Source organism: Leptidea sinapis, chromosome 36, assembly GCF_905404315.1.
Source record: "Leptidea sinapis chromosome 36, ilLepSina1.1, whole genome shotgun sequence".
Classification (NCBI taxonomy): domain Eukaryota; kingdom Metazoa; phylum Arthropoda; class Insecta; order Lepidoptera; family Pieridae; genus Leptidea; species Leptidea sinapis.
In genome coordinates, this window is record NC_066300.1 from 7,124,784 (window position 1) to 7,136,941 (window position 12,158).

At 35.5% G+C, this 12,158-nt stretch overlaps 1 protein-coding gene across 1 annotated transcript in view; it reads left to right on the top strand.

The window, feature by feature from the left end:
* The first annotated feature begins 4,865 nt into the window (after positions 1-4,865).
* LOC126975437 (atrial natriuretic peptide receptor 1) overlaps positions 4,866-12,158 on the top strand; it is a 174,337-nt gene continuing 167,044 nt past the window's right edge. The window contains exon 1 of the mRNA XM_050823322.1: positions 4,866-5,002. The gene's annotated coding sequence lies outside the window, so the exon portion shown is untranslated. The remainder of the gene's footprint in view (positions 5,003-12,158) is intronic.

A 12,158-nucleotide genomic window follows, 5' to 3' on the forward strand; every position in this document is an offset into this window, starting at 1 on the left:
CCGAGGTATCTTCGTCAGACACAGTAGCATCTGGTAATCGATCAACAATATTATAGTCGGTCTCCATTTTTTTATACCAATCATGGTACTCCTCTGGAATTACTCCTTTGCAACAAAGTTTTTGCAAATCTAGTTTTTTTGCTTATGTATTTGGTAGAGCAATTTACGAATTATATATTACAGCTAAATCTGGTGCAACAATATTAATAAAATGCTTTAAGAGTTTAACTGATATGCCCTAGTGATCATTAGTCGCCTTAGTCTTAACAGATTTAAAAGCATGAGAGCCAGAAACAGGATTATATTTAAATATCTTAACACATTCAAGAATATTATCTTTAATAGTGAAAGAGCGAAGTCTGGATCATCAGAGTTCAACGAATTTGTAATGGAAGTATATCTGTAAAGAATGTTTCGAAAATTGTTGGAACTCCGTATTTCGACGTTACAAATTTGTTATTAATGTTTAAATTTAACTCAGAAATTGTATGTTTCACCCTTCCGGCTTCTTCATTAATTATTTTCCAAGTCGTTTTTACTAATTTTATTTTATAAGACGAACGAGCAAGAGGCTTACGGGATGGGGAGGGGAAAGGCATGGACTTCCGCATCAACAGATGTCAAGAGATGCGTTGCCAGCCTTTAATGTGGGAGTGTGCTCTTTTATTTTTTGCCGGTAATTGACTCCACAAGGTGGCTGTGTGAAAGAAGAAAATTTAGAAGTTTCTTGCAAAACGTTCTGTTGTAGAATGCCAACCGTCACAGTGATGTGGGTGGTATTTTGCATTTTGACGTAATGGTGGAATTCGGGCGCTGGAATCAATCCGAACAGCTCCTTTGAGCACTCTTCGTGATAAATTCGATAGAAGATGAAGAGAGAACCCACATCTCTACGCAACGCCAAAGAACCAAACTGATCGGTGCTGACTTGATCGTCGATGATTCGAGCCGCTCTTCGTTGTATGCGGTCAAATGTAAAAAGCTGGTACTGGGGAGCGCCCGCCCACAAGTAAGAACAAGCCTTATATAGCTGCAGCTGGTGGTTTACAGTTAAGTACTGTTTCGCATAACTGAGTACCTACACAAAGCTTTTAAGAGGCCAGTTTGGCCTTCTCTTCCAAGTGACCATGAAACTGAACGTCGCTCGATATATCGACGCCGTATGCCGATATAGGCAGTGGCAGTTAGAGGTTAGAGGTAATCTCGAATCGAGGGGATACGACGAAGGGATACGACACTAACTTCTGTCGTCTTGAGGTTGAATTGGACAAAATTTTGTCGGCCCCATTCCGAGACTTTGCAAAGCATAATCTCCATTTCAGACACATGTTTGCTCCGGTTCTCGTCGATCCTATCGCGGGACATGTTAGCACGGCCGGTATAAGAAGCATACCCTGCTACCATACCATACGTTAGAACTATTGTTTATTTTAACTTGTATATACCCGGACTTAGCAATAGTACAATCTTTTTTTAAATTTTTAGAAAACCATCGTACATATTGTTTGAACTCATCACTACAGTAACATTGTCGCTCGGCATATAGGTCATACAATTTTTGCCTGTTTTTTGTAATTCAACTGCAGTCCACAAGCTAAAAACTACTGCAACAGTTATGAGGTCCTTAGCACAGGAAACCGGCTATATTATGGGTACCACAACGGCGCCTATTTCTGCCGTGAATGTGTAAACATTACCGTGTTTCGGTCTGAAGGGCGCCATTTCGGCTGAAATTACTGGGCAAATGAGACTTAACATCTTATTTGCCGCTCAGTATTTTTAAGTTTTTCAAAAATCCTGAGCGGCTCTGCATTCTAATGGGTAGGGTGTATCAATTACCATCAGCTGAACGTCCTGCTCGTCTCGTCCCTTATTTTCATTAAACAGAGGTCCGTCACTAAGTTAATTCTAATATTAAATAGCATTATCTCAATTATTGTCGAGTAAAAGTACTATGTAGGTATGATTTAATTCTATATTCGAGTTCTGCTAAGAAAATTTCACTAAAGCTAAAAATAACTCCTGATCGTATATTTTCCGTGTAGATCAACAAAATGGGTAGCAAAGAAACTTTCAGCTTGAAAAAGAGATATATTTTTGGATAATTTGTTTTTTCGTAGAAAAAAAATTTAAAACGATTATATGTCTCAAATTTCATGAAAAAATCCTAGTTTAGTGTTTTTTACTATTCACTATCTTTGTAGCGCTGCATAAAACTGAAAAGTGAGTTTTACCATTAGATAGTTCTCATTTTTTTTAAGAAAAAGTGTATTTTTATCTCAGTTTTTTCCAAAAATCGATACTTAGTCAGTTTTACCATTAACAGGACGATTAACTTCTCTTAATACCTGTTGTTGCGGATGTCCATGGGCGGTTGCCTCACCCATCCCGTGAGCCTCTTGCCCGTTTGTCCCATAGAGATATTATCTTATATAAAAAAAATGGGAAATGTACTCACGTGACGGGATGTGGTCAAACAACCATCCATGGACATCCTCAAAACCATGGGTTCTTATAATTATGAAATATGAAAATTTTATTCCAAAATTTATGCATAGAAAATTTATACGTCTAGTCCAAGCCTCTTGCTGCTAGACAACCGATGAAAACAAGCCAGGTTATTACTTTAGTGTGCGAGACCGCGAGTGTAAGCTACGTCTTACACTCGCTCATGGCACAATGATCCAATGATTTATACAAAGAGCACAAGCACCACGAACTCTGAAACATGGATCAAATCTAATAATTCGCTTTTAGGCTTATCAGACGGAGAACTAGTTAGTTAAGAGATTAATCGATTGGTTCCATACAAGTCTTCTATTATACAACTAGTGAAATCAGGTCAGTCTTCACGTTGGCGTGATTATTATTCTTTGAGACTTAATCATTCAAAATTAAGGAACTGTGCATATAAATTTTTAACCCTTAATTACTCCATTAGTGGTTAAATTTTTATTAGCGCCGATATAGTACTTGTACACTTTTTATGCCAGTTTTATATTAACAATTATGTTTATGTTTCTCGAGTAGGCTTATTAATGTACATTTGCAAGTTGAAGTTGTTTAGAATGTCGTTATAAAGATTATTATTGTTAGATTCCTTCATTTTGTCTATATTAAAGCCAACATTTGCTTTTAATTAGAAACAGGAATATTTAATTAAATTAATTTTTAAATTGTTGTTTTAAAATTATTTCTCGGATTAAGTATACAATTTTAATTGGTGAAATATAACAAATTTCATTTATATAGCAAAATTTATGGACGATAGAGTACTTGAACACGCCTCTGTCGGGTTAGCCCCAGCACTTTTGCCAACTAAACTGTCTGCCCGACTTCATGCATCCGTTAATTAATTATTTTCCCCTTAGAGGCGAAATTTCCATGCATCCCTTCTTGATGCTCATTTAAGTCATTGAACCTTCGTGCATTTATCATGATTGTAACGCCAGTTGCTCCAGGAAGATGATTGTAATTACTTTAAATTCGATATATGGAGTCGTTTCTATCTTATCTCATATAATCGCGTATTTGTATTCTAGAATGCGTATTCTTCTTCCAAAGCTTATATACCTTTGTTTGAATTATCTTTCTATTTACTCAGCCTAAAAAAACGTTGGTGATGGCGCAATAGGTATTGACGTTGAGTCTCACCACGGAGCCCCCCGGCCTATGTGTTTTCGGTTTTTGAATTCAAGAAAAGAGAAAAGAGAGAAAGGACCCGTATGTTTGTACGTAAACTCGTTTGTTTTCTTCCTTCATTAAAATCTAGAATCTACGTTATTAAGTACACGCCAAACTCTTCATTATCAATTACAATGCGGTCATTGAAGGACCTTTATCCAAGATCTCTCGAATTTATTTGCTTATTATATTAATAAATATATAAATTGTACGCTTATTTTAAAAACTGTTAACAGGGTTTAATTAATCATCGTAAGGTTGTTGTTGTTTTGCTTCAAGTGTTATTTTTATTATTCACTTCCCAATTTACCAATCATGCAGTAATTAATATCACAGAGTAGGGATGGATACTTACGTATTTATTAATATTAAATATTTCAATTGAATACTTTTATGTTTACCGAGTATACTCGGCAATACTGTCGGTAAATATATTCTAATTTACTGTAGTGACCTCTAATTTAGAAAGAGCAATACATCTCAATTCAATAATGATAATTGTTAATATAGGTCTTCTTCTGCTGTCAGCAGTTACTATCGTAGTTACTATCGTAAATAAAACATCACCAAAACATCCCTTATTAGTGATATTAGGTGTTTACCGCCATCTAGCTACGCATGGCGGCAACTTCTCCTCATCAATGAACCTGAATATTTATATGTAGATACTAGCTGACCCGGCAAACGTTGTTTTGCCATATAAAGTATAATTCACGCGATAGTTTTATAAGTAATAAAATATTGCCTATATTATGGCCTGTACATCATTTTGTTCTATTGTCAATAGTTTTTGCAGCGCACGCAAAAATAGGTTTTCGATTTTACACCTTGTGTTACAAAATAGCAATTTTATTACGGATCCCTAATTTTGAAAAAAAAAACATAGCCTATAGCCTTCCTCGATAAATGGACTACGCAACACTGAAATAATCATTCAAATCGGACCAGTAGTACCAGAGATTAGCGCGTTCAAACCAACATACAAACAAACACTGCAGCTTTATAATATTATATAAGTATAGATTAATTATAAATAAAAATTACTATCCTACTTGTAAATCATCACCAAAACATCCCTTATTAATTGATATTTTGTGTTTACCGCCATCTAGCTACGACTGGCGGCAGCTTCTCCTCATCAATGAACCTGAAGCTCAAGTGAACGTTGCGGGTAAATCTACATGCCACCTCATGATGAAAACTTTTGCCAACTTCCTCAAAATAGAAGATATCATGTATACCCCGTGGGACACAACATCTGATGGCGGCCTAAACTACACGGAAAACTTGAAGTTTTACCTCGGATATAAGTATACAAGTAAGTGAGTTAGTATCTAAGTCGCGAAGCAAACCTTTGTCAAATATGTTTGTTACCCTCTAATAGATGGCGGTTCAGTTATTTACTCGCTATTTGTCTCTAAGTTTAGGCGAATTGTAAGCCATTTCTTTTGGTTCTTGTTATTAATTTAGTTGTTTTACAAATGCTAATATTCCAATGATATTATTTAAAGGCCATTTACATAAAATACTCACATAACCTTAAGATAAATCTCGTGATCTGTGTACATGTATCACACCGTACCTATGCAGTATGCAGACAAAAGCTTCTTCGCTTCTCAGAAGATGGCGCTTTACACCATTTATACTTTAAGAATTGATTAAACACACGATTTATTTAATATTAAATTATACTTTATATTAAATGAAAATTTATACATATAATATACTTATAGTATATACATATAACTTTTATATTTTTTTAATTATTCTCTAAACTATCTCTTAAAAAGCGAAGCATTTTGAGTTCAAGGTCATCTAACAAGTTACCAGAAGCTTATGAGGAATGGGGTTTTCATGTATGTGAGCACTTCCAGTTATTGAACCCAATAATTAAAAAAGATATACGATTAAGATAAGATTGACGACCCATATAGCCGAATGGTTAGTGAACCTGACTACTAAGCTAGAGGTCCCGGGTTCGAATCCCGGTAAGTGCAATCATTTATATGATGAATATCAATGTTTGTTTCCGAGTCATGGATGTTTATATGTATTTATGTATGTTTAAGTAAGTATATTGTATTAAATATATCGTTGTCTTGTACCCATAGTACAGGCTAAGCCTAGTTTGGGGCAAGATAATTTGTGTAAAAGTGTGTCAATATTATTATTATTTATTAAATATATTGAATTATCCCCTTATAACGTATATTATAGTCATATTCCATTATATCACACAGCTTTATCCTTTTATTGTGTTGGGGGTTAAAAGTGAGAAGTAACTGCGAAATGCTGTGTCATAATGATGTCATTCTAGTTTGTATATGTCAAATTATTTAAAAAAAATACATATTAAAAGAAAACTATGAATTCGCGTTTACACCAAAACTTTGTCTCTTTGTGACAGAAAAAGATTTGCCTATCCACATACTCCTGAACAAGACCTGGATGATAGCAAAACATTCCATTTCGGTAAATGAATATACCACCGAAAATCTTATCGCGTATTTTCAAAGACGACTTAGGACTCGGAGTCTATAAAAGGCCTTTTTATATAACACAATAAATTAATTTTAATATGAATTAATAAGTTGGTAAAATAAAATACCTTCGTACGAACTTCAACAACAGCATTAAGGCTAACACGCCTTGTGCAAAAAAACGGCTTAAGTTATTCATGGAAGTAATCATTTACTCCTTCCATCTCTGGGTTTCTATGTTGTAACAATTTTGCTGGTCATGCATGCTATGTTTAGAACCTTTGCTCGGCTGATAAGCCTTTGTTTCAGCTTTTTACTGAGCTACAGAAATCTTTAGAGATTCTGATTCGTATTATCTTTAGAAAACCTGACTAGAATATGATTAGTTATAGCAATAACTATGAGAGTACAATATTGTATATTTTATTAAAAAGAGCGCAAAAAAGAATGCTGGAAGAGTTTCTTGTGCCGCTTTTTCAGAGCGCCTGTGAGATTTAAGCCGCGTAGACTTGTAACTCTCGAAAATGCAACGTAAGCTCGCAACATAAACACTTAAATAACTTTGTAGTCCTATATAATATTCTATACAGTATCTAGAAAATTGGATATTGATATTGCGAAATATTTTTGTTTTATCTTAATTGATATACTAACCACTATTTTAAATTTGGAACTTCTATGTATGTTAGAACTGCCTTAAAGTTTTGATAATTGGTCAGTCAGTGAGTGAAAAATTAAGAAACTTTAAATTTGAATAAAATTTGTATTACGTAGGTCACACAAAAAGTTTTGCGTAACTTAAAAAACAACATGTTTTAACTAAAATATTATGATTATTGTTTTTCAAAATACTCTCTTTACATTTTAAACCAGTTTTTAATGCGCTCGAACCATTTTTTGAAACAGGAGGACCACAGATCTGAAGGCATGTTTTCTACGAGCATATTGAACGCTATCACTCTCATAAATCTTTGATTTTGGGGAAAATACAGAAATCACAGGGTGCTAGGTTATGTGCAGGATGGGTGACGAGTTGTACTTTTTCGGAAGCTAAAAATTACTTAGTTTTTTTGGCCGTGTGTGAAGAAGCGTTGTCATGATGTAGGAGAACGCGGCTGTTTGGTCGTCTTTCGCGAACTTTTTTAACACCCTGGGTAAACAAATGGTAGAATATCACTTGGCATTAACACTCTTTTGATCTTCAAGTGGTATTGTGCAGATGGGACCCGTAGCTGAGAAAGAAAAATGCGATCATTTTCTTTAACAATGTTTCTCGCCTGCCTCACTTTTGTTGGCCTGTTCTTATTTTCAAACACCAATTCACAGGATTTTTGTTCGGTTTCATGTTTTTTTTATTCGGTTTCAAAACAATAAATCCACGTTTCGTCTCTGTGACAATGTCATAAACAGCATTAGAATGTCCGTGGTCGTACTTCATTAGCATCTGTGAGAACCATTCCACGCCCGCTTCTGCCCCGCTGTCAGTTCATGGGGGATCCAACTACAACAAAGTTTCCGAACTTTCAACTCTTCGTGTAAAATTTTCTGAATTTGGCTCATACCAATCCCCAACAGTCCTCGAATTGCCGCTTAACAGTAGCCACATTATTTTCGTTGATGGGAGTTGAAGGCCGCCCTTCACGAAACTTGTCATGTAAAGAAACCCGACCTCTCTCAAATTCAGCAAACCCTCGCGTTACGGTTTTCAAGCAAGGTGCTTCTGTTCCAAATGCATTTTGAAGACGAGAAGCAGCCTTGCGGAGAGAGAGAACTTTTAAAATCATAAAAAATCATCGCTATAAAATCTTTTCAACTTAATTCCATTTTCGTTGCGTACGTAGAACTTTGATGTGTGATAAAAAGCAATTGACAAATGATTTCCCGCAAACTGTTATTTTTTAACTAAGAAGGTGGCAAAGTTTCAAAAAATATAACATTCGAAATTCAAATAGTTCCAATTAGCTAGAAATGCAAAAGTTTTTGTGTGCCCCATGTATATCGTGTTTATACATTGCCATCATGGTTACTGTAAATTCAGGCTTCTAGTTTTCTTCACAACGAAGTTATAGGGTGTCGAAAATGCCCGGAACTGCTTCGAGAAAAGTATTGTACGGCCGATCCGCTTGTTATTTGCTCAACTTGGCGGGGGTATTACCATGCTCCCAGAAATATGGTAAATGATTTTTTTAAAAATCATAAAAGGTGTTTGAGAATTGTGCAACTTTAGGCCATAGATATACACTTCTATTTAATTTTTTAAATACAATTTTCATTAAGTTTATTATACACAAATTAAATTTAAAAACAAAATTTATGAACGATGCGTGAGAATTTCCTCAAATGGAACGCGAGAAATCGCGAGTTCGAGTCCCGCACCGTTCATATATTTTGTTTTGTTATTTAGTTTGTATAATTAATCCCAGAAGTGAGTATTATGACTTTAACAAAAAATAACAATTTGTTTATGTTTATAGAAACTTCGATCATTTCCCGCCCTTGAGCACCCTAAGCCGGTTTTTCTTTGCATGGCTTACGAGCTCGTACAGTAAAAAATAAGCATTACAATCAACTGCGCCATATTAACGTGAATAAAGTCGCGGATACAGCTAGTCTTTATTATATTTATGGAGACATAATAAATTATACCCTTGAATGCTGAAGTATATTCTGCTGTTGACGCTTTTCCGATAACGACTCTTCGATTTCTTTAAACATCGAATGCCAAGCGCTTCGTGTGGCCTGTGAGATGAGAACAATCTATTATTTTATATTTTTTTCGAGAATTGCTTCTTTAACCGAATTCAAAAAGGCTTTTATGTATGTACACCGATTACTCGGAGATTTATGATCCGATTTACGTATTTCTTCTTTTAGTTCGATGCGGAATAGATTCAATTTGGTCCCATAAAAATGTTATATAGTTTGGCCGAGTATTTTTAACCGACTTCAAAAAAGGAGGGGGATATTTTTTTTTATTTGAAAGCTGGTGCTTTCCGTAAGGTCTCATTGTAATTTGGTCCAGATCTGACAGTGGCATCCATGATAAAACCATAAAAGTCTTCAATTTGCTATACATACATAATAATAATAGTCGCTGTCATCCAAGATAGGTTTGTTACTACATACATAGTTATAGGTGAGATGTGCTTGAGTCGTGAGGAGGCGAGAGGCGAGAGCGGGTCACGGCGGAAGGACACCGATTCCAAATATAACTATAATCGTAACTAGAATTAGATTAATTAATTAGATTGTATAAAATTACGCAATTATTTTTACACTTTTTAGTGCACATTATATCTATTGTTTTGGAATAGTGTTTATGAAGTCGGTTATTTTTTTGTTAAAATTTTTTTTCAATTTTAGATAATTAATTATGAAAATTTTTATCTACCTGGATGATATAATTGTTTTTTGTGTATGGCTTTTTTATGAGTTTTCATTCAGGTTGATGATATATTATTATTACTAACCAGAAGACGTCCACTGCAGGACAAAGGCCTTCCCCAAAGATTTCCACGACGAACGGTCCTGCACTGCCCTCATACAACGTATTCCGGCGATCTAGACCAGACCGTCGGTCCATCTTGTGGGGGGCCAACCAACACTGCATCTTCTGGTACGTGGTCGCCATTCGAGAACTGCACTGCTTCAACGGCCATCTGTCCGTCGAAGTATGTGCCCTGCCCACTGCCACTTCAGTTTCTCAATCATTTGGACTATGTCGGTAACTTTGGTTCTCCAACGGATCCCCTCATTTCTGATTCGATCTCGCAGGGAAACTCCGAGCCATTGCCCTCTGAGTGACCATGAGCTTTCTATTAAGGCCCATAGTTAGTGACCACGTCTGCGTGCCGTAAGTCATCCCTGGCAACACACATTGGTTGAAAACCTTCGTATTTACTGTAATTCCATTCAGCTGTAATTCTATCACCACCCGGCGCCTTCTTGTTTTTTAGCTGTTTTAGTATCTCGTATCTCTCCATACTTATCTCGTATAGGCTGACGTCTGGGATATCTTCGGTATAGTGTCGGGTTAATTTGGCTCGGGTCTTCAGCCTCGTTGGTAACAGGTGCCCGTGCGGTCGTGTATAACTGTCTGTAGAACTTCTCGTCCCTCAAAAGTTCGGGCTTAGACAAAACGACCCTGCCGACACCTGTCTTCAGCTTTGTCAGTTGGCTCTGCCTAATAGACAAATCTCGTGCGAATACTTTTGAGCCTTTGTTACGCTCAATGGCCGCCTTCACACAATCAAAATATTCTAATTTGAATTTACAATTTGCAAAAGTACAACATGACTTTCTAGCTGTTTTTCTTTTTATATATATATATCCGTCGCGATCTAGCTGTTGTTCTTATTGGATTTTTTGAAGAAGTCCACGGATGGAAAGTGTACCGAAATACCAGGGGTAAGAAAGCCTTGTCGACCTTTAAGTTGGCAGAATACTCTAAGCTTGAAGTTAATGAGCGTGTCTTTACAAAAGCATGATTTGTGTCTGTGGTATGAAACTAAACATTATATAATAAAATCGAAACTGTGATGTATGCACGTGCGGTCTTTCCCGCTAATCACAGAATCGGCTTAAACCGGTTTGAATGCATCATCACCGATGCATAAGCTCGTATATAAATCAGCTTAGTCAATTTTCTGATAAGCGTGGCGTAAACAAACAGATCAGAAATCTGAAAGTTCCGATTTTCAAGTAACATGAAAATTTATGATGAAAATGATAAGATTTCAATATTGATATTAGATTTTATTAAAAAGTCTTAATCGGTCTGTGTAAATGTAAAGTCATTTCTGCTAATTTCTCTATATTTTTTTTGTACAGGCATGTAGTGTGTGTATCACCCATATACACCTTATGCACACACTCATCACACAGGCATATTTTTGCTAAATTTCGGAAGGGAACATTCAACCCCACTTTGGGGCGAGTTGTTCCATGTGTGGGACAAATTGTGCCACTTAGATAATTAACAATAAATAATTTCTATAGATAGGTTCATTTATTTAGTTGTTATACAATGCTATAAACTTCAAAAAACAACGAAAAAACATTACTAGCTACAACTAGAATCACATTTTGTATTGGTTTACAGATATTAAGATCTATTAGCTTATAAATCTTACTACCTACATTCTTATGAATGTTTAACTCGCGTGACGATGATCGAAAATTCGTAAGACAGCGGTTGAAATTATGGATTAAAGTGTTGATTTTTCTAACAGCTTAACTTCTTAATGTAAAATAATTGTAATTTTATGTTGCAATAAATGAATATTGCATTTAACGACATAATTGCTAGTACTTTGATAAATTATACCATTCCAAAATATTCAAAAATGATCAACGTTAATTTTCAAGATTTCCTTTCTGCCTGTACTCCCAGAGACCAACTCGTTTTTTTTTTAATTTGGTAATGTACAGATGGTTCTTTTAATGATTTCATTATATTATATAACTTCATAGATAAAATCTCCCCTACATCTCCCCTTAATATTTACTTGCAGTAAAACTGTTTGCGTCGTCAGCTACTATTATTTCTCATTTCACGAGTATCTTTTGCACATTTGACTATCAAACATGAATATTGCCGAGATTCAACCGATTAACCGATTCAAAAATAATTTATATGGGAAAACAACGTTTGCCGGGTCAGCTTGTATTAAGAATAAAGTTGAAGATTATTACGTAACGAAAGAATCTTACTGTATGAGCGGATCACTGAGTGTCGTTCCAATACTATGAAAACAACGTGAGAGATCGTGAACTGTGAAATGTGATAAAACATCACAACACCTTGTTATAGTTAAGGTATACGAGTAGTTATACAGATGTCATCAAGAAACCCGATGGTACTTTGGTGTTTTGTATCTAAGAATGAGTTGGTCAGTTGTTCAAACAATCAATTCGTGTTCTCAGCAAATCAATGGCAATCTTAGGCATACAACATAACCTGATTGCTCCCTCGAACTACCCTGGTTACCTCTT